Source organism: Eurosta solidaginis, chromosome 5 (genome assembly GCF_040869045.1).
Source record: "Eurosta solidaginis isolate ZX-2024a chromosome 5, ASM4086904v1, whole genome shotgun sequence".
Taxonomy (NCBI): Eukaryota; Metazoa; Arthropoda; class Insecta; order Diptera; family Tephritidae; genus Eurosta; species Eurosta solidaginis.
In genome coordinates this window covers 133,380,163-133,399,877 of record NC_090323.1, presented here as the reverse complement: position 1 = coordinate 133,399,877, position 19,715 = coordinate 133,380,163, and the positions used below count along the sequence as shown (strand labels likewise).

General features: G+C 37.9%; 1 protein-coding gene across 5 annotated transcripts in view; it reads right to left on the bottom strand.

Moving 5' to 3' along the window:
* Positions 1-19,715, bottom strand: part of tow (target of wingless) — a 79,263-nt gene that overhangs the window by 28,549 nt on the left and 30,999 nt on the right. Inside the window, exon 1 of one of the 5 annotated variants that reach the window (XM_067757206.1) lies at positions 9,818-9,836. The exons of the other annotated variants lie outside the window; for them this stretch is intronic. The gene's annotated coding sequence lies outside the window, so the exon portion shown is untranslated. Of the gene's footprint in view, positions 1-9,817; positions 9,837-19,715 lie in introns of those variants that run through there. 5 annotated transcript variants of the gene reach the window in all.

Genomic DNA, 19,715 nt, shown 5'->3' with positions numbered 1-19,715 from the left:
TTGTAATATCTTGTTATTGTGCTCCGAGCTCAATGTGAAATCAAGTACACTAACCCTGTTAGATATTGGGACAATTCCTTGAAGTACATAAAGAAGCAAGGACTCGCCTCTATCGTATGTATCGAATGATGAGCTCTACTTTACGCTCTTCTTTATCTAACATTTTGAACTCTATCCAATAGGTGTGACCACTAAAATAAATCGATAGCATTTAACAAAAGTCGAAGGAAACAAGCAGTTTCAATAGGGTTGGACCAAATAGACATGAGCTTGAGAGGTGTTGTTTTCACATTGCTATTGAAAAGATGGTTGGTGTTATATGGAGGCATATAACATGCAAAACATACATTGCGTATGTCGGGGTGATACTGCATAAGTGAGGCCTAGTTTTTCAGTGCGAGTTTTAGCCCAGTTAAAGTTCAATATAGATTGACCTTACCACTTTGTTCGATAACTTACAATTTTGCTGCTCATCTCAGTTTAAGCAAACAAAGTTGCAGGGTTAAACTCTAGTCAACTTTAACTGGAGTTTAAACTCGCACTGTAAAACTGGACCTAAGAGCTTTACTTATTACAATATCTGAAGAGTTAGACAAGAAGAGCATATATCTTACATTAACCACCGGTTTAAGATTTTGTTAAACTTTTTTTGCCTAAATTCAAAACCTCTCAATTTACTACTCTGTTTTGTACTTTTATTGAATTTAAGTTTTAAATTTAATTGAACAAAGGTATTGTTTAAAATTGTTTTAAAAGCAGCCCCTAAAAATTATAAAAATCTAAAAATAGAACTTTGGAAAATATTAAAGAAAGATTAAAAACTTGTATACGTTACTACCTTATAAACAAAACCCAAGAGCTTTGTGGATTGATGCAAGTGCCATATGTTTGAAATAAAATAATTAAAAAAACATTTTTAAGTTAAACGGTTTTATTGAAAACAATACTTACATGAAATAATAATAATACGAAAAGCTAGAAAATAATTAGGTAGGTCCTAGGTACTAGTCATCACACTCCTTATCAATAAAAGAAAATTTGGGCGTGGATTCTCCCTTTTTCATTTAATTTGCCTAGAATAATTTTGATGCCATAAGTCGAACAAAAATTTACCAATCCTTGTGTGGGTATAGATTCTATGACGATAACTGCTTTATTTGAAAATGGGCGAAATCGGTTGAAGCCACACTCAGTTTTTATACACAGTCGACCGTCTGTCCTTCCGTTCGGCCCTTAACACGATAACTTGAGCAAAAATGGATATATCATTACTAAACTTAGTTTACTTACTTATCTGAACTCACTTTATCTTGGTAAAAAAGATGGCCGAAATCCGACTATGACCACGCCCACTTTATCGATATCGAAAATAACGAAAAATGAAAAAAATGCCATAATTCTACACCAAATATAAAAAAAGGGATTGGTTTGTTGACGCAAATTAAAACTTTAGAAAAAACTTTGTAAAATGGGTGTGACACCTACCATATTAAGTAGAAGAAAATGAAAAAGTCGTGCGGGGCGAAATCAAAAGCCCTTTGAATCTTGGCAGGAGTACTGTTCGTGGTATTACAGATGATGTTCTGGGTTACTCTGGTCCACATTTTGGTCGATATCTCGGAAACGCCTTCACATATACAACTACGGGCCACTCCCTTTCAAAACCCTCATTAATACTGTTACGAATATTAGCAACACTAAGGGTACTGCCATCTCTAAGCCGATGCTAAGCAGTGACGTAATGCACATCAATAATTCAATCATTATGTTTACACATATGTACGTACACGCAGCGGAGAAGAGATGCGCAGACACAAGTAGATATATTATCTGAGCTACTCCTAAAGGTATGCAATTATAATTGTGGAAGTGTCGCTCACTAATACAAGCGCATGGGGTATGAGAGAAGCTATAAAAGTTATACATCTGTAGTTTTAATTATATGGCGGTAACTAAGTAAATTCTGGAAGCGCCTAGAAGATGCCACGAGGAAATCACAGAGTATAAAAGCACCAGCGGTAGAGGCGCTACGAGCAGTTTCGATTAAGACGCTATCTAGCGAGCAATAGCAGTATTATTTTGAAAAACAGTTTCATTTGAGCTATCAATCAGTTTGGTTATTAAGCAAGCTATTCGTTGCAAATTTAGCGATACGAACGTTGGCAAAAGATTGCAAATAAGGGGAATTGCAGTAAATTCGTTATAATTGGTGTCAGAAGAGGAATTGTTGAATAAATTCCAGAGGACAACAAGGACATGGCAAAGTTCAGTGAATTGAAGATCCAGCAACTAAAGGAGTTGGAGAGCCGTGGATTGAATACAAGCGGCGTTAAACTCGAACTTCAGGCACGGCTACGAGAGGCAATGGAAGCAGAAGGAATTGATGTGGACGAGTATGTCTTTTATCCTGATGGGGACGAGACAACAACAAAAATTGAAGAGAAAAACGAAACATCGCAGACAGTTACGAGCACAGACTTGAACATGATATTGGCTGCAATAACTGCTCAAACATCGACAGTGTCATCTCAACTGGAATCGCAGGAGACACGTATAACATCGAAGATTGAAGCACAAGAAACGCGTATGTCAGAAATGTCGACACAGATTACATCCAAGATGGAAGCACAGGAGGCACGTATTTCAGAAATGTCGACACAGATTACATCAAAGATGGAAACACAACTGAAAGAGCAAGAGGCGCGTATATTATCAAAACTCGAAGCGCGTATGGACGAGAAAATAACGCAGTTTGAAGAAAAATTCGAGGCAGAAGTGGATGCTTTGAGAGGTCGTATACAGGAATTGCAACTTAATCGGCCGGCTGCTTCAGCGAGTAATACGAAGGTAAAAACTCCATCTTTTGACGGTTCTGTTCCTTTCCAGGTCTTCAAGCTACAGTTTAAGAAGACCACAGCAGTGAATAACTGGAATGCGGAAGATAAAGTTGCTGCACTGTTCGTGGCATTGAAGGGGCCAGCAGCCGAAATCCTACGGACGATTCCCGAAGGAGAGCGGAACAATTATGAAGCATTGATGGCTGCTGTAGAACGACGTTATGGAAGCGGGCATAGAAAACAGATATTCCAAATTGAGTTGCAAAACCGCTACCATAAAGCAAATGAGACATTGCAGGAGTTTGCTTCAGATATTGAAAGATTGGCTCATCTTGCAAATGCGGACGCACCCGTGGAATACACTGAAAGGGTAAAAATCCAGAGCTTCATAAATGGCATACGAGATGTGGAAACGAAGCGGGCTACATATGCGAATCCAAAACTAACATTCGCAGAAACGGTATCCCATGCACTGACTCAAGAAACAGCGTCGCTTTTGAGTAAGGCCGCATACAAAGCTCATCGCGTGGAAGTGGAAAGGCCAGACTGGGTAGACACAATTTTGGAAGCATTGAAGGGTACGCAGCAGAAGAATAATGATGCAGTCAAATGCTTTAAGCGTGGAAAGCCAGGGCACATTGCGCGTTATTGCAACACCAACCCTAACAGTTCCAACAATGTGGGTGGTCGTAAACGCAGAGCTGAAGGAGATGAGCAGATATCCAAGGCCAATCAATCATTAAACTAAAGCGAGTCAGCCGCAAGGGGCGACAGCTGGCTCCCTCAATTGAATGCCCCATCATCTCTATCTCACAAATTGGAAGAAGGTTAAGCAATCTTACTGTTGGAGGACATGTGGATGGAAAGGAACGTTTACTGACTGTAGATACGGGTGCATCCCATTCCATTATTCGAGCGGATTTAGTCAACAAGAAAATAAGACCATTACATGGAGCAAGATTGCGTACAGCCACTGGAGAAGACAGCACGGTTCTAGGAGAAGTATCATGTGAAGTCGCAATTGGGAACGTCACGGTAGTACACAATTTTATAGTGGCAGAGATTGTTGGTGAAATCATAATTTGAGTGGACTTCTTAATCGACCAAGGCATCAAGATCGACATGCAAAGCAAGACGATACGATATAAGAACATGGATGTGCCACTTAATTTCGGCTACGAGAGAGGCTACAGCAGTAAACGAGTAATGGTGGAAGAGAGTCAGCAAATACCACCAAAATCCGAAGCAGTCATCTGGGCAAAGGTTGATGGAGATTGTGGGACAAATAAATTGTGGGTTGTCGAAGCAGCAAACAAATCAGCACCGAACATACTTGTAGGAAAAACCCTGGCTATGACAAAACAAGATGGACGTATTCCGGTAAGAGTACTCAATGAGTTCAAGTCACCACTCAAATTGACCAAAGGAGCTATTTTGGGAAGATGTCAAGAGGTTGAAGTAATTATTAACTGTGAACAGCTCCAGGAACACGTTTCATCTAGTAATACTGATCTTTCAAATGACATCACGGCATGGACGGAGGGGCTAGAGGAAGATTATCAGAGTAAGGCAAAGCAACTGCTCTTAAAGTACGCAAACATATTTGACCAGGATGGTTCCAAACCAGGCCGCACCAATGTTGTGAAACATCAAATTGACACTGGAAACGCGAGGCCGATACGTCCAGCTCCACGTAGTGTTCCACTGGCGAAGCGGGAAGTTGTGAGTCAAATTATACAAGAAATGAGCGACAACGGCGTCATCGAACCATCAGCTAGTCCCTGGAGCTCACCGGTAGTACTTGTAAAGAAGAAATATGGAAAAATGAGGTTTTGCGTGGACTACCGGAAGTTGAATGACGTTACGAAAAAGGATAGCTACCCATTGCCAAGAATTGACGACACTCTGGACTCGCTATCTGATACGAAATGGCTTTCCACGCTGGACTTGAAAAGCGGCTACTGGCAAGTGGAGGTGAAGGAGGAAGATAAAGAGAAAACAGCCTTCAGTGTCGGTGATGGTCTTTGGCAATTTACAGTGATGCCTTTTGGACTTTGTAATGCAATGAAAAGATAGAGGCAGTAAAGGATTGGCCAAGACCACAGAATCTGCATGAATTGAGAAGTTTCCTTGGGCTGTGCACATATTACCGCCGATTTGTACCAAATTTTGCCAGCGAAGCTCATAGCCTCCACGAGCTAACAAGAAAAAATAAAGCTTTTGAATGGAAGAAGGAGCAAGAAGTAGCTTTCCAAACATTGAAAGAGCGTTTGTGCACTGCCCCAATGTTGGCATATTCGATTCCAGGCGCAACGTTTATTCTAGATACAGATGCGAGCGGATATGCTATAGGAGGCGTTTTATCACAACTGGTCGATGGACAGGAGAAGGTAGATGCATATTACAGCCGTTCAATTGGAAAACCAGAGAGGAACTATTGCGTTACACGGAGAGAGCTGTTGGCATTGGTAGAGTGAATTAAACATTTCCACAAATACCTCTACGGCCAACGATTCCGCGTCAGGACACATCACGCAGCGTTGAAATGGCTTCTGCAGTTCCGCAATCCGGAAGGACAATTGGCACGGTGGATCGAGCGACTAACAAGCTATGAATTTTCTATTGAGCATCGAAAAGGTAGTACCCATGGAAATGCTGATGCAATGTCACGAATACCATGTAGTTTGGAATGCAAGCACTGTTCAAAGGCCGAGGCTAAAGAAGACATTATAGATGTCCGGCTAATGACTATAACATTTACAGATGAATGGGACAAGGAACAGCTAAGAAAGTGTCAGCTAGAAGATACAGATCTGTTACATGTTATGCAAGGGCTCGAACGAAACGAAAGACCAAACAGAGAAGAGATGTCAGCAGAGAGTCCCATTGCGAAGTCATATTGGGCACAGTGGAACAGTTTAGAATTGATATCCGGTTGCCTTCATCGAGTATGGGAGAGTGAGGATGGTAAATGCAAGAAGAAACTGATAGTTGTTCCCAGAAAGAGGATTCCTGACGTGCTCAGCGAGCTGCATAATGGTCCAAGTGGAGGTCATCTTGGAATCACGAAGACGCTCGAGAAAATTAAGCAGAGATTCTATTGGGTTGGTTGCCGTCAGTCGGTCACCGAGTGGATTGCCAACTGCGAGGTTTGCAACAGAGCGAAAGGGCCCAAAACACGAAGTCATGGCCAGATGAAGCAGTATATTTCAGGTGCACCATTTGAAAGGATCGCCATGGATGTCGCAGGTCCATTTCCTACTAGCAACCACGGAAACAAATACGTACTGGTGGTTATGGATTATTTCAGTAAATGACCAGAGGTATACCCAATCCCAAACCAAGAAGCAGAAACAGTAGCAGAAGTGGTTACAAACGAATGGGTTGCAAGGTATGGTGTACCAATGGAGATACATTCTGACCAAGGCAGGAATTTTGAATCAGCTGTGTTCCAAGAAATGTGCAAGAAGTTGGGCATTCGAAAAACACGGACAACTGCATTGCATCCTCAGTCCGATGGTATGGTGGAACGTTTCAATTGAACATTGGAGGAGCATTTAAGGAAAGTAGTAGACAAGTACCATAAGGACTGGGATACACACATATCATTATTCTTGATGGCCTACCGATCGTCAGTACATGAGACAACGGGCCAAACTCCCGCAAAGGTAATTTTTGACAATAACCTTCGACTGCCAGCTGATTTGAAGTATGGGATAGATGCCGATGCGGAGAGGAATGTCAAGAAATCCACTGGTGTCTTGGAAGAAGAGCTGAGAGAGATACACGATCTGGTAAGGCAACGAGCAAAGATTATGAGCGACAAGATGAAAGCCAGATACGATAAAGCAATTAATTCGGAAGGTTTTCAGGAAGGAAATTTGGTGCTGTTATACAACCCACAACGTAAAAAAGGTTTGTCCCCGAAATTGCAGTATAATTTGAAAGGCCCATACAAAGTTGTAAAACGGATCAACGATGTAGTGTACCGCATACAAACCATCGGTAAACCACGAACCAAAATGAAAGTGGTCCAGTTGGAAAGGCTGGCAACGTTTAGATCGAGAGATTTGTCTGATCGGGACGATCATACTTAGGTGGAGGGCAGTGTTACGAATATTAGCAACACTAGGGGTACTGCCATCTGTAAGCCGATGCTAAGCAGTGACGTAATGCACATCAATAATTCAATCATTATGTCTACACATATGTACGTACACGCAGCGGAGAAGAGATGCACAAACACAAGTAAAGATCTTATCTGAGCTACTCCTAAAGGTATGCAATTATAATTGTGGAAGTGTCGCTCAAACATACAAGCGCATGGGGTACGAGAGAAGCTATAAAAGTTATACATCTGTAGTTATAATTATATGGCGGTAACTAAGTAAATTCTGGAAGCGCCTAGAAGATGCCACGTGGAAATCACAGCCTATAAAAGCATCAGCGGTAGAGGCGCTACGAGCAGTTTCGCTTAAGATGCTATCTAGCGAGCAATAGCAATATTATTTTGAAAATCAGTTTCATTTGAGCTATCAATCAGTTTGGTTATTAAGCAAGCTATTCGTTGCAAATTTAGCGATACGAACGTTGGCAAAAGATTGCAAATAAGGGGAATTGCAGTAAATTCGTTACAATACCTTTAATTTGATACCCATATCGTACAAACACATTACAGAGTCAACCCTGGTCCACCGTTATGGCGATATCTCGAAAAGGCGTCCCCTCATAGAACTAAGGCCAACTCCCTTTTAAATAATTAACATCTTTTATTTGATACCCATATCGTACAAACGCATTCTAGAGTCACCCCTGGTCCACCTTTATGGCGATATCTCGAAAAGGCGTCCACCTATAGAACTAAGACCCACTCCTTTTTAAAATACTCATTAACACCTTTCATTTGATACCCATATCGTACAAACACATTCTAGAGTCACCCCTGGTCCATCTTTATGGCGATATCCCGAAATGGCGTCCACCTATAGCACTATGGCCCACTCCCTTTTCAAATACTCTTTAATACTTTCCATTTGGTACCCATGTCATACAAACACATTCCAGGGTTATTTATTTATTTATAAATGAGTATGTAATGTTCGGTTACACTCGAACTTAGCCTTCCTTACCTATTATATTTAAAAAAATACATAGTAAAATTTTAAATATTTAAAATATTTCGCTTCCACTTTCTTTATGAATCAATTTCTAATTTTCTTTATTAATCAATTTTGATTTCAAATTTTTTTCAGTGTCATATTTTTCAATAAATTCAATTTGTCAATTTGTTAGTGTAAATTCGTTCTTTATACCCAATTGCGTGATCTCAATATGAAAGTGCTTTTTCTTTACACTTTCATAAGAATCTCAGGCACTTTGAAATGAATCCTAATTATATGTGAAGGCATATGAAAGTGCTATAAAAATATTTTTTTTATATTTGAAGTGTAGATTTATATATGTGCCTATGATTCAAGGTAAAAAAAAGGGTTGAGCAGCTCTGCTGAAAATCTAAAAATGAAAAACGCCATTTGTGAAAAGTTCTGCAGGTCATAGATTTTTTCGTTATACATATAAGGTGAACTCTTTTGTTGCGCATATTTGACAGCTCAGTAGGTAGACCAAGTTACTGCAATCCGGGTAACGTCGGTTCGAAATCAGGCCATAACCTACTAGATTTTCTTTTTTTATAACAGTAAGTGTAGACTTCTCTAACTTAAATTTGAAACCCAGTTCTGTGCATTTTAAATTTTAAACCAAATTTGGTTGTGACACATACATATGTATGTGGTACAAAAAAGTTTCAGATGTAGGCTCAAACTAGGTGGAATGGTAGACCCCTAAAAGTCCTGCAGTAACGTGCTGTGATTGATTGGGTCAAAAGCTTTTGACAAGTCAAACGCTACGAGCACTGCTCAATGTTGGGCTCGATATACGAAAGTGCAATTTATTTTATTATTAAATTTTCTAAAACCCCGCTGGCGCTGGGCTTGGCGTTTGAGGTGAAATAAGAGGGCGGCAGTAGAGATATCGGTCGATATGTGCCTCCTTCGTTAACTAATTTCCTAGGCTTTAGTAGGTAAGCTTTGAACGCCGTTGAAGATATTACGCTGAAAGAAAAAGACTGGTAAACCAACCGAAATACGGGTCTATTCAACCGAAATTTCTGTAAATTTGTATCCATCGCAACAAGATGTTGAATCAACTGCGCACAAATCGTTGATCCGTAATTGACCGTTTTAGTAGTCAAATTAACAAAAAAGTTGTTGCGACAGCTTTGTACGAAAGTACCTATGTTGCCATATACATACATATGTAAATATGTGAATACACAAATACGCATGCTTGCTACCAGGGATGCACCTTAACGTTAAGCTAATCGTTTATCAAAAAATTTCCACCGTTTCCGTTGAAACACTTCGAAATATTATCGATAAAGAAATTATCAAGATAAATTGTATCTCGTTTTTAACCGAAACGAAAAGCTTTCGTTAACGTTAAAAACGTTAAAAAAACGTGATACTTTATGTTTGAATTGTGCTGGCAATGCTATAGCCATGGTGAAGCCGTAAGGTGGTAAGAACGAGCGCACATACACACACAAACTCCATGTAATTTGTTTGTGTAATTCGTTGGTGGCAATGTCAAAAATACTCCGAGAAATGTTCGTACTGTCAAACTTCATGAGAAAAGTTGCAATCAGCTTGGCTAACGCTTTCACCTTTAATGACTCCGCCATCAATCAGCTCTGCCAGCATAGTTTGAAATTAAAAATCAACATAAACGATTTGATTTCGTTTTGATATGGCAGAAAACGAAACGAAATCACTTCGTTAATTTGACGTTCTTAACGTTAATAAACGAAACGAAATGACTTTGTTTCGTTTATTAACGTTAATTATCGTAACGAAATGATATCGGTTCGTTGGTTAAGCATGCCTGCTTGCTACATATACATACATATGTACGCACTTACTAACCAACTTCAATTGGGCGCACATCAAATATGCTGGCACACATTAAACATTATACACTTTATTATTAATTTATTTTATTAAACGCATTTTCACCAAATTTTATATTTTATAATTTATTTAATTTATAGTTTTGAACTTCGCTTTGCAAATAGAAATGAAAATAGTAGTCACAAAACTGATTCTCAATTCTTTCAGTTGCAGCTCAGTTCATTCTCAATTTCTTCTTTCGCATGTAGTTGCCACACTTGATTGTTTCGAACAAAACTTGTAGTATAAATGTTTGATATAACATTTTAAATAGAAAAACGTGTAAGTTATAGAAAAGTGAAGAATCAAATCGCAGGAAGGTAATTCACCACTGGAGTAACTTTACGTATAATTCGGCAAGTTTAATTTTCGTAACACTATAAGTTGAAACGATTCCAAAACAACTCAAACTTTTATATTGCCTGAAACATCAACATTAAAAAAGGATGTTTTTTATTATCTTATTAAATTCGTTGGCATGAGTGAAAATTCGTAAAAACTTGAACAAAATGTTACTAACTTTGGAAAAATCCTGTTCGTTCAAACAAAACTTTTGTATCAAGAGGACGCATGTTTGCATTTTGCTTGGAAAATTGTACCCGATAAATATGTGTCCCGGTATCTCATAATTTTTGCACAGTAAATGCAAAAAAGGGCTTTTCGTTTTGTATTGATAACTGAAAAACTAGATTTTTTTTATTGGTTTCCCATTTTGTGTTTTTTCGATTTGGTGGTTTTCTTAGTTTGGGTTTTTTTTTTTTAACAAGTGGCACCATCGTCATAAGTACAAATTAGAGAGCGCAGTGAGCGTAAAATTCTCTTTGAAATTTGCTATGTATTGACTGTTGATGGCTGTTCAAATGACCAGTGAGATCAGTTGTGTTCATAGAAAAATCAGTTAGATTGATTAGGAATCTGTCAATTTTACAGAATTTGTTAAATTAAGAGCGACAATTTCTCTTCTGTTGAAATGACTAAACTAATTTGTTCGCTTGACAAAGAACTCGGTCGAATTAACCATAATTCGATCAATTTCACCGAATCTCCGTTAAGTCAAGAACAACAGAACCGATTTGTTGATTTTACTAGCACCATTTCTTTCAGTGTACATATATTAAAATTTGGCATGGACGTTGTTGTGTTGTTGCTATTTTATAAATACTTTGTAAAAATCAACAAATTTGGTAGGCGACCAGGCAGCTTTAAAATAATCGATTTTGAAATTTCGAAAAATGGAAGAATTACGATAATACATTACCAAAGATCGATAAGGTCGTCATACTTGATATGTGGGTTGACTTTATAAAAAATGACATAAATTTGGTAAAACTTTGGAAAAGGTGACTTTAAATTTTAGAAAATTAAAATTAAAAATTAGAAAAACAAAATTTAAAAATTTTGCAAGCCGTAAATCAAAAGCTTCTGAAGATAATGCTTTGACATTTTTTAAAGTCTAATGGTAAAAACCAAAAAATTGGTAGCAAAGCTCGACAATTAAAAAAAAAATGTGGAAATGAGCATGGCTCGCCCTTTTCTTAGGTAAACTCACAATAGTACTATTAATAGCTTAAATGGAGTTAAAATGGACCAATTCTAACCAAATAATGATTTTTTAAGAAAAAAACTGTTTCTTAAAAAAAATGGACGTCCGTTAACACGTTAAACTAATCTAGTACACAGGCTAGATTAAAAATATATTTGTATTGAAAACTAGCAAGTATACGGCTTACGGTGTTACGCCGCCGAAAACTAAATCTATTGAATTTTTGCTTTTTTTGCTTTCTAGGCATCATAGCACAGGTTTACAAGTATGATATGTATGAGAAGGAAACAATTCCTTTCTCTTTCTAACACACTGCAGTTTGACACTTCGGTCAGTGTCACACAAGCTTGGAACCCAGTGGAACCTGCGTGGAACATGCGTTTGACACTGAACGTAGTGTCAAAATTGCCGGGGTTGCTGTCGTGGAAAGCGACGCAGGGAAACAAAAACGGAGCGGAATATCAGATATGGGTTGCTGTGATGGTACATTTTTTTGAACGAATTTAGTATGAAAATGTAGTGCACCTATATGGGTCCTACAGAAAATTATACTGTAAGATCATAAATGCAACCATGTCAACTAATTAATAGAATAAGCAAAAATACATCACTGTAAAGGAAATAAATGGAATAAAGAGAAGATGGTGGACTTCCGGTTCATTATTGGATTGAAGACTGAAAAATAAAGTACTAAGTTAATTAATCCGGACGTTTCTGCTGTTTTATTAACCATCCAAGATAGAAGTTACAATACAAAAGTCTTAAGTTGGGGTAGTTACAATGCCCGGCATAGACATCGTTTTTGAAAGCCAAAATCATATATACATGCAAATTTGCTGCGCAGTTAGATTTCGCAGCGATTGCATGACATAAATGAATGGATTTGCAACTCTTTAGGCTCCATTACTGATACTTAGCATAGACTTGACTTGGCTTACGAACTGTCACTTACAGTTCTGTTAAATTAACATTGCATGTTACTGATTACTCAAAACATAACTTGACTTAGAAGTCTGTTGAATTTTGATTTTCTATGTAAGTTCTAAGTGACGTTTACATTTTGAGATGCCATTTGTTTGTTTCCATTTCATTTTGACATTTTGTCATACAAATTGACATTTATTTAAAAGTAAATTTCAACGCTGATTATGATGCCAGGTTGTATGCGCCAAGTGGAGTATAATCGTGGCTAAGTTGCCAAGTTTACGCCAAGTCAAGTCAAGTCTATGCTAAGTATCAGTAATGGGAGCTTTTGTTTCGAGAGAGCGCTGTCAAAATGCACATTTTTTATAACATTTATCAATGATGCCACTCCAAACAAAAATGTATAGACCTGAATGTGGGGTTTTTGACATACATTTCGGCGATTATAGTTTCAATCATTTAAAAAAATGATAGTCGTAAAATATTTATTTCTTTAAACTTATTTTACAATAATACGACTAGTTAGAGTTAAATATAAACAAACTAAATAAAATTTACATTTTGATTAAATTAATTAGTCAAATATTGTAACGCATTTAACTCGCAGTGAAAACCATATATTCTTTTGAAATTTCAGTAAATCGGACCTATGATATATAATAGTTAACATCATTTAATGGATACGGCTTATCCTACATATCTGACGTTCCAGGTTCTGTGATCAAAATGGACTGGTTGCATCGGGACTTCATATTTACAAAACATGTTTTTAGTGATAACTTTTGTATGGGAAATAATATTTACCCTCCGTCTTCGAACCAATAATATTTACACTAAAACAACTATTTTTATCCTTTTTCCCATAATTTTTGAACGCTATTCTACGGTTGTAGGTCAAACTAAAGTTTACCGAAATTTTTGGCCCGTTTTTCGTTTTAGCTGGCACATTTTTTGTTCTGGCACCCACTTCAGCTGGCGCAAGGGATTTATCTGTGATTGTTGCCAGCACAAATTTGAGATAAATCACTCGTGAGAGCGCAAAAAATGAGAGAGTTTCGTATCAAGTCATCTTTGTTACATGACCTGTTCAAACAAAATTTGCTGCATTAAATCAGTTTGGGTAACAAAAACACAAACAATCACGAACAAGCACAAAACAAAATGCCAAATAAATAAATATTTTTCCACCATTTACTAATTTAAATTCAAAACTTTATATTCAAATCATTTTTTTCGGATTATAAAATTGATTTTGGATAAACAAGTTCAATACTTAGCGCGTTTGAAAATATTTAATATTCTTTATAGAAGTCTTTGACACAAGTCGCTGCATAGAGCTGCCAGGTAAAGATAACTGCACGTGTGTCTACAAAGCAATCAAGCAGCAGCAAATCTAGCAGCGCTGCAGGCAAATTGCTGCACATGTAATTTTGGCATAAATATTTTAACTTTTGCAAGGCAAACAATCATATTGTAACGAATTCTGGGGATTTCTGATATCTATGCACCTTCTGCTAACGTTCGAATCGCTTAACTGTTGAATAAATCACTCCAATATTCAGTATTGCAAACTGGTGTTTATTTAGATTACTTTGCGAGTAATACTTCACAACCAATAGCGTATTTAAATCAAAACTGATTAGTCATTCCTCAGCTTGCACTGCTTTTATACTCTCTGTTGCCTCGTCCGCATATTTCTACTAAGCTCTAGACGTTTCGCCTTCTAGAACAGTTGTATCTCCTGCTTGGTAATTGAGCTATATGCGTGCGTATGTGTGAGTAATAACTTCGGCTGATGACTACATGTGTGTGTGTGTGTGATATCTCTTCGTTGCCTTGTATGTTTGTGTGTAAATGATTATTAATGTATTCATGTACATAAGAGTGGCTGCTTCATGTTTTTGTTGTTGCCTACTAATGTCAACATTCGCCACAATATTACAAGAGAAGTTATAAAAGTTTGCAAGTTTTGATAAACACTTCAAAAACTGTTTGGCTGGTTTTTCCAAAACAGCTGTAGGTGACTTTTTCGGTTTTGCCGGGGGCCACAGATTTAATTAACTTTTCCTTCCAGGTTGCGGACCAGGGGTCGACCTAGTCTAAAAACCATTATTTGAGGTCCGATTTGCGAGCGCTTCCTACATATGCTGTTACTGAAGAGGCCTAACTTACAAACATGTGACGTCAGAAGCGTCCAGTTAGTATGGCCATCGTGAGCCTTAAGCCTTTTCTCTTAAGAGATATGAGAAACTTTGAGAAATATAAAACAGCTATAGTAGATAAGCTCAGACGGACGCATGGAGAACCTAAAAGAAATAATGAAAATGAAAATAATAACACTTGGAAGACTATGACATGTACTGGGAAATCAACATATAAATTGGCAAACTTTTTTAAAAAATTAAACATTAATACAGCGTTCAAAACATCGAACAATCTAGGGCGAAAACTAAGAACTAACATTAACTCAGAGGATCCGTTTAGCAGCCACGGCGTATATAAGCTTACCTGCGGATGCCAACACAGTTACATAGTACAAACAAGACGGCTAATAAGAACGAGGTACAGAGAACACATTAGAGATTACAAGAAAAAATAACGGAGTCCAAACATTATACCAGAGTCTAACTTCGCAAATCATATGGTCGAAAATGAATGTTCCCCAGCAAACATCAATAGAACAGTTAGGGTCCTTCACATGCAAGCAAAAGGCCGACGTCTAAACATACTCGAAAACATGGAAATCTACAAACAGAAAACATTAGACGGGAGAATAATAAACGAAGAGATAAACACAATTTCTGACACAATATTTGAGCCTTTAAAACTTGTTTACAAGAAACAAAGAAATCACACAGGTACAACCGACAACCGACAAACACACAATAACAACTAAACACAAAACAACACGCAAAGAAGGTCAAACGACTACAATTACTGACTTTTACCTGCCTCAGTCAGCCACAAAAATCGATCAGTAAAAACCACCCTCGGTTCTGAATGAACAAACAGCACATACACATAAAAATACACAAGCATTAATTTTGACAATACCTGCTCATGTACCTACGAACTATAAATACAAGACAAGCGACAACAACAGATCAGAACGAAAATCGGCACTGATGATAGCACAACGCCGAAACTGGTTTGTCTCGAAACCAAATTTGACAAGGGATGATGGAAAATCGTTCCAATATACAACATATATCCACCCTGTCGGAAAATTAACAAAAAAAAAAAAATAATAAGTCAAGAAGCAGCACTTGAATTTCCATTTTGTAATATTGACTTCACCTGTCTGGTTTTATTGCGTCATGGGTCCCATATTTTTCATTTACCAGAGGTTGGTTTTATTAAAATGGCGGAGCTTTTACACTCCCAAATTTAAAAACCAGGGCGGGTTGCTTTTACGAAGTATTGAAAGTGGGAAAGAATTCAATGCCAAAGAGTTTTTATTCACAAGAGCCGTCACTCGATACTCAAGGAAGAAGCTGTTGCTTTTTTTTTATCAGATACATTAACTAATTAATTCTCTTTCCAAAAATCGCAATTACGTTGTTTGGCCAATGGACTACTTCGCAGTGCGCGTTCTTCAACCTAATTCTGACATAGGGAGTTTCTGTGACAAATCCTGAAATGGGAAATTTTTTAAAAATATTTTGAGAGAGGAAGATTTCGAACTGGCAGCAAGCATGGGGTGATACTCTACTCAGCAGCCGCAATAAACTGACAAAAAAAATAAAAGAACTTTATATTTCGGCCTTGACTTTGACATAATAAATAAGCTTTTGTGCGGTCCTGATACGCAGGGTGTATTTACCTTTTTATTCTGAAATTTCGGAAAGTTTTTTTCCGTTTAAGTATTCGTGGAAGTATTCCGGATAAACCGTTAATTTAGAATATTCGGAACACGTTCGTTTGATACTATCTCACGAGGTCCGAATATTCTAAATAAGTATATACATAATATTCCAAATATAAAACGATTCCAGAAATGCTTAAATGGAGAAATGGAATGTTCAGAACATACGGAATGAATAAGGTAACATGCTGAGTACATTTCGTTATGATATCTCCATTATTTACTAATGATATTTTTACGTGAATTGATTTACTAGTCGAGTTTTTGACGATGAACGATGAATTTTAAATTGGTTGAGATTTCGTATGTTCATAGGTTTACGAAAGTGCATGATTCCTTGGTCTCCGTACATTTCATAAAATTACCTCTGTTCAGCCACACTAATAGATCATGGCATAGTTAATAAATTCGCCATAAATTTAAAAAAATTGTTCCAAAGAATTTTGCAGTTCAGTACTTATCGGGTATTTGTAAACTGATTGCTTTCTATTTCTACTACTAATATTTTTCGAAAATTTTCAAAAAATTTGTCAGCCGTGCAAACCTCTTGTGATTGAATCATGGGTTCATATCCTTTTTTGTTGTAAGATTTTGTTTTTTTCATTGAATTTTCAAAAAATGTTCCACTGTGTCACTTAGAAAACCGTTGAGTAGTGGAAAAATTGTTACTTCCCACGTGTGTACACTTACTTTTGACATTGACTGTATGTACAGATACCTATTCCCCTTACCAAAATGAGGGAAAAAGGGATTTATTTCACTATCAAAAATAACGGCTCAATAATTACGAAGCAACTTTTATGCGATAAAACTTATAACTAACTATTATGCCTTATACTAACCCCCTTATTAATTAGACAAATAAAATAATAAAAAAATGAAAATTTTAAGTTAAACGGTTTTATTTAAAACAATACTTAAATTAAGTAATAATAACACTGTAACGAATTTACTGCAAATCTCTTATTTGCCCCTCTGCTAACGTTCGAATAACTAAAATAAAAAAAAATAAAAATTCGAATCACTAAACTGTTGAATAAATACTCGACTATTTAATAATGCAAAATGGCCTTTATTAAAGTACTTCACAGTAACACTTATACTCCGCAGCTAATAGATTGCTTAAATAAAACTGAATAATAGCTTAAATGAAACCAAACTATCGCTCCTCTACTGTCGCGGCCTTTATACTTTTTGATATCTCGTTGCATACTTCTAGGCTTTTCCATTCCAAAACTTACTAGTTAGTTATCAGCTACAAAATCACCAGCCACAACTACGTTTATAGCTTCTCATATGCGCGTGAGTAATACTTGCACAAATTATTGCCCTCTCTTGTGAGCACCTCAGATAAGATATAAGCATGTGTTTATACGTTGCTTCTCCGCTGTGTGTACGTACATATGTGTAGATATAATTATTGATTCGTTTAGATACATACATAATGATTGATTTATGGATGTGCATGATATCACTGTTTAGCAACGGCTTAGAGATGACAGTACCCCTTAGTGTTGCTAATATTCGTAACACTGCCCTCCACCTAAGTCTGATCGTCCCGATCAGACAAATCTCTCGATCTAAACGCTGCCAGCCTTTCCAAATGAACCACTTTCATTTTGGTTCGTGGTTTGCCAATGGTTTGTATGCGGTACACTACATCGTTGATCCGTTTTATAACTTTGTATGGGCCTTCCCAATTACATTGCAATTTCGGGGACAAACCTTTTTTTCATTGTGGGTTGTATAACAGCACCAAACCTTCTTCCTGAAAACCTTCCGAATTAATTGCTTTATCGTATCGGGCTTTCATCTTGTCACTCATAATCTTTGCTCGTTGTCTTACAAGATCGTGTATATCTCTCAGCTCTTCTTCCAAGACACCAGTGGACTTCTTGACATTTCTCTCCGCATCGGCATCTATTCCAAACTTCAAATCAGCTGGCAGTCGAAGGCCATTGCCAAAAATTACTTTTGCAGGGGTTTGGCCCGTTGTCTCATGCACTGCTGATCGGTAAGCCATCAAGAATAATGGTATGCGGGTATCCTACTCCTTATGGTATTTGTCCCCTACTTTCCTTAAATGCTCCTCCAATGTTCTATTGAAACGTTCCACCATACCTTCGGACTGAGGATGCAATGCAGTTGTCCGTGTTTTTCGAATGCCCAATGATTTACACATTTCCTGGAATACAGCTGATTCGAAATTCCTGCCTTGGTCAGAATGTAACTCCATTGGTACACCATACCTTGCAACCCAATTGTTTATAAACACTTCTGCTACTGTTTCCGCTTCTTGATTTGGGATTGGGTATACCTCTGGCCATTTGCTGAAATAATCCATAACTACCAGTACATATTTGTTTCCGCAGTTGCTAGTAGGAAATGGACCTGCGACATCTATAGCGATCCTTTTAAATGGCGCACCTGAGTTATATTGCTTCATCTGGCCATGACTTCGGGTTTTGGGCCCTTTCGCTCTGCTGCAAACCTCGCAGTTCGCAATCCACTCAGTGACCGACTGAGGGCAACCAACCCAATAGAATCTTTGTTTAATCATCTCGAGCGTCTTCGTGATTCCAAGATGACCTCCGCTTGGACCATTATGCAGCTCGCTGAGCACGTCAGGAATTCTCTTTCTGGGAACAACTATCAGTTTCTTCTTGCATTGACCATCCTCACTCTCCCATACTCGATGCAAGCAACCGGATGTCAATTCTAAACTGTTTCACTGTGCCCAATATGACTTCTGCTTACATCTCCTCTCTATTTGGCCTTTCGTTTCGTTCGAGCCCTTGCATAACATGTGACACATCTGTATCTTTTAGCTGACACTTCCTTAGTTGCTCCTTGCTCCATTCATCCGCACACGTTATAGTCATTAGCCGGACATCTATAATGTCTTCTTTAGCCTCGGCCTTTGAACAGTGCTTACATTCCAAACTACATGGTCTTCGTGACATTGCATCGGCATTCCCACGGGTACTACCTTTCCGATGCTCAATGGAAAAGTCATAGCATTGTAGCCGCTCGATCCACCGTGCCAATTGTCCTTCTGGATTACGGAACTACAGAAGCCATTTCAACGCTGCGTGATCTGTCCTGACGCGGAATCGCTGGCCGTAGAGTTACTTGTGAAAATATTTAATGCACTCTACCAATGCCAACAGCTCTCTCCGTGTAACGCAGTAGTTCCTTTCTGGTTTTCCAATTGAACGGCTGTAATATGCAACTACCTTCTCCTGTCCATCGACCAGTTGTGACAAAACGCCTTCTATAGCATATCCACTCGCATCTGTATCTAGAATAAATGTTGCTCCAGGAATCGGATATGCTAACATTGGGGCAGTGCACAAACGCTCCTTCAATGTTTGGAAAGCCACTTCTTGCTCCTTCTTCCATTCAAAAGCTTTATTTTTTCTTGTAAGCCCACGGAGGCTATGGGCTACGCTGGATAAATTTGGTACAAATCGGCGGTAATATGTGCACAGTCCAAGGAAACTTCTCAATTCATGTAGGTTCTGTGGTCTTGGCCAATCCTT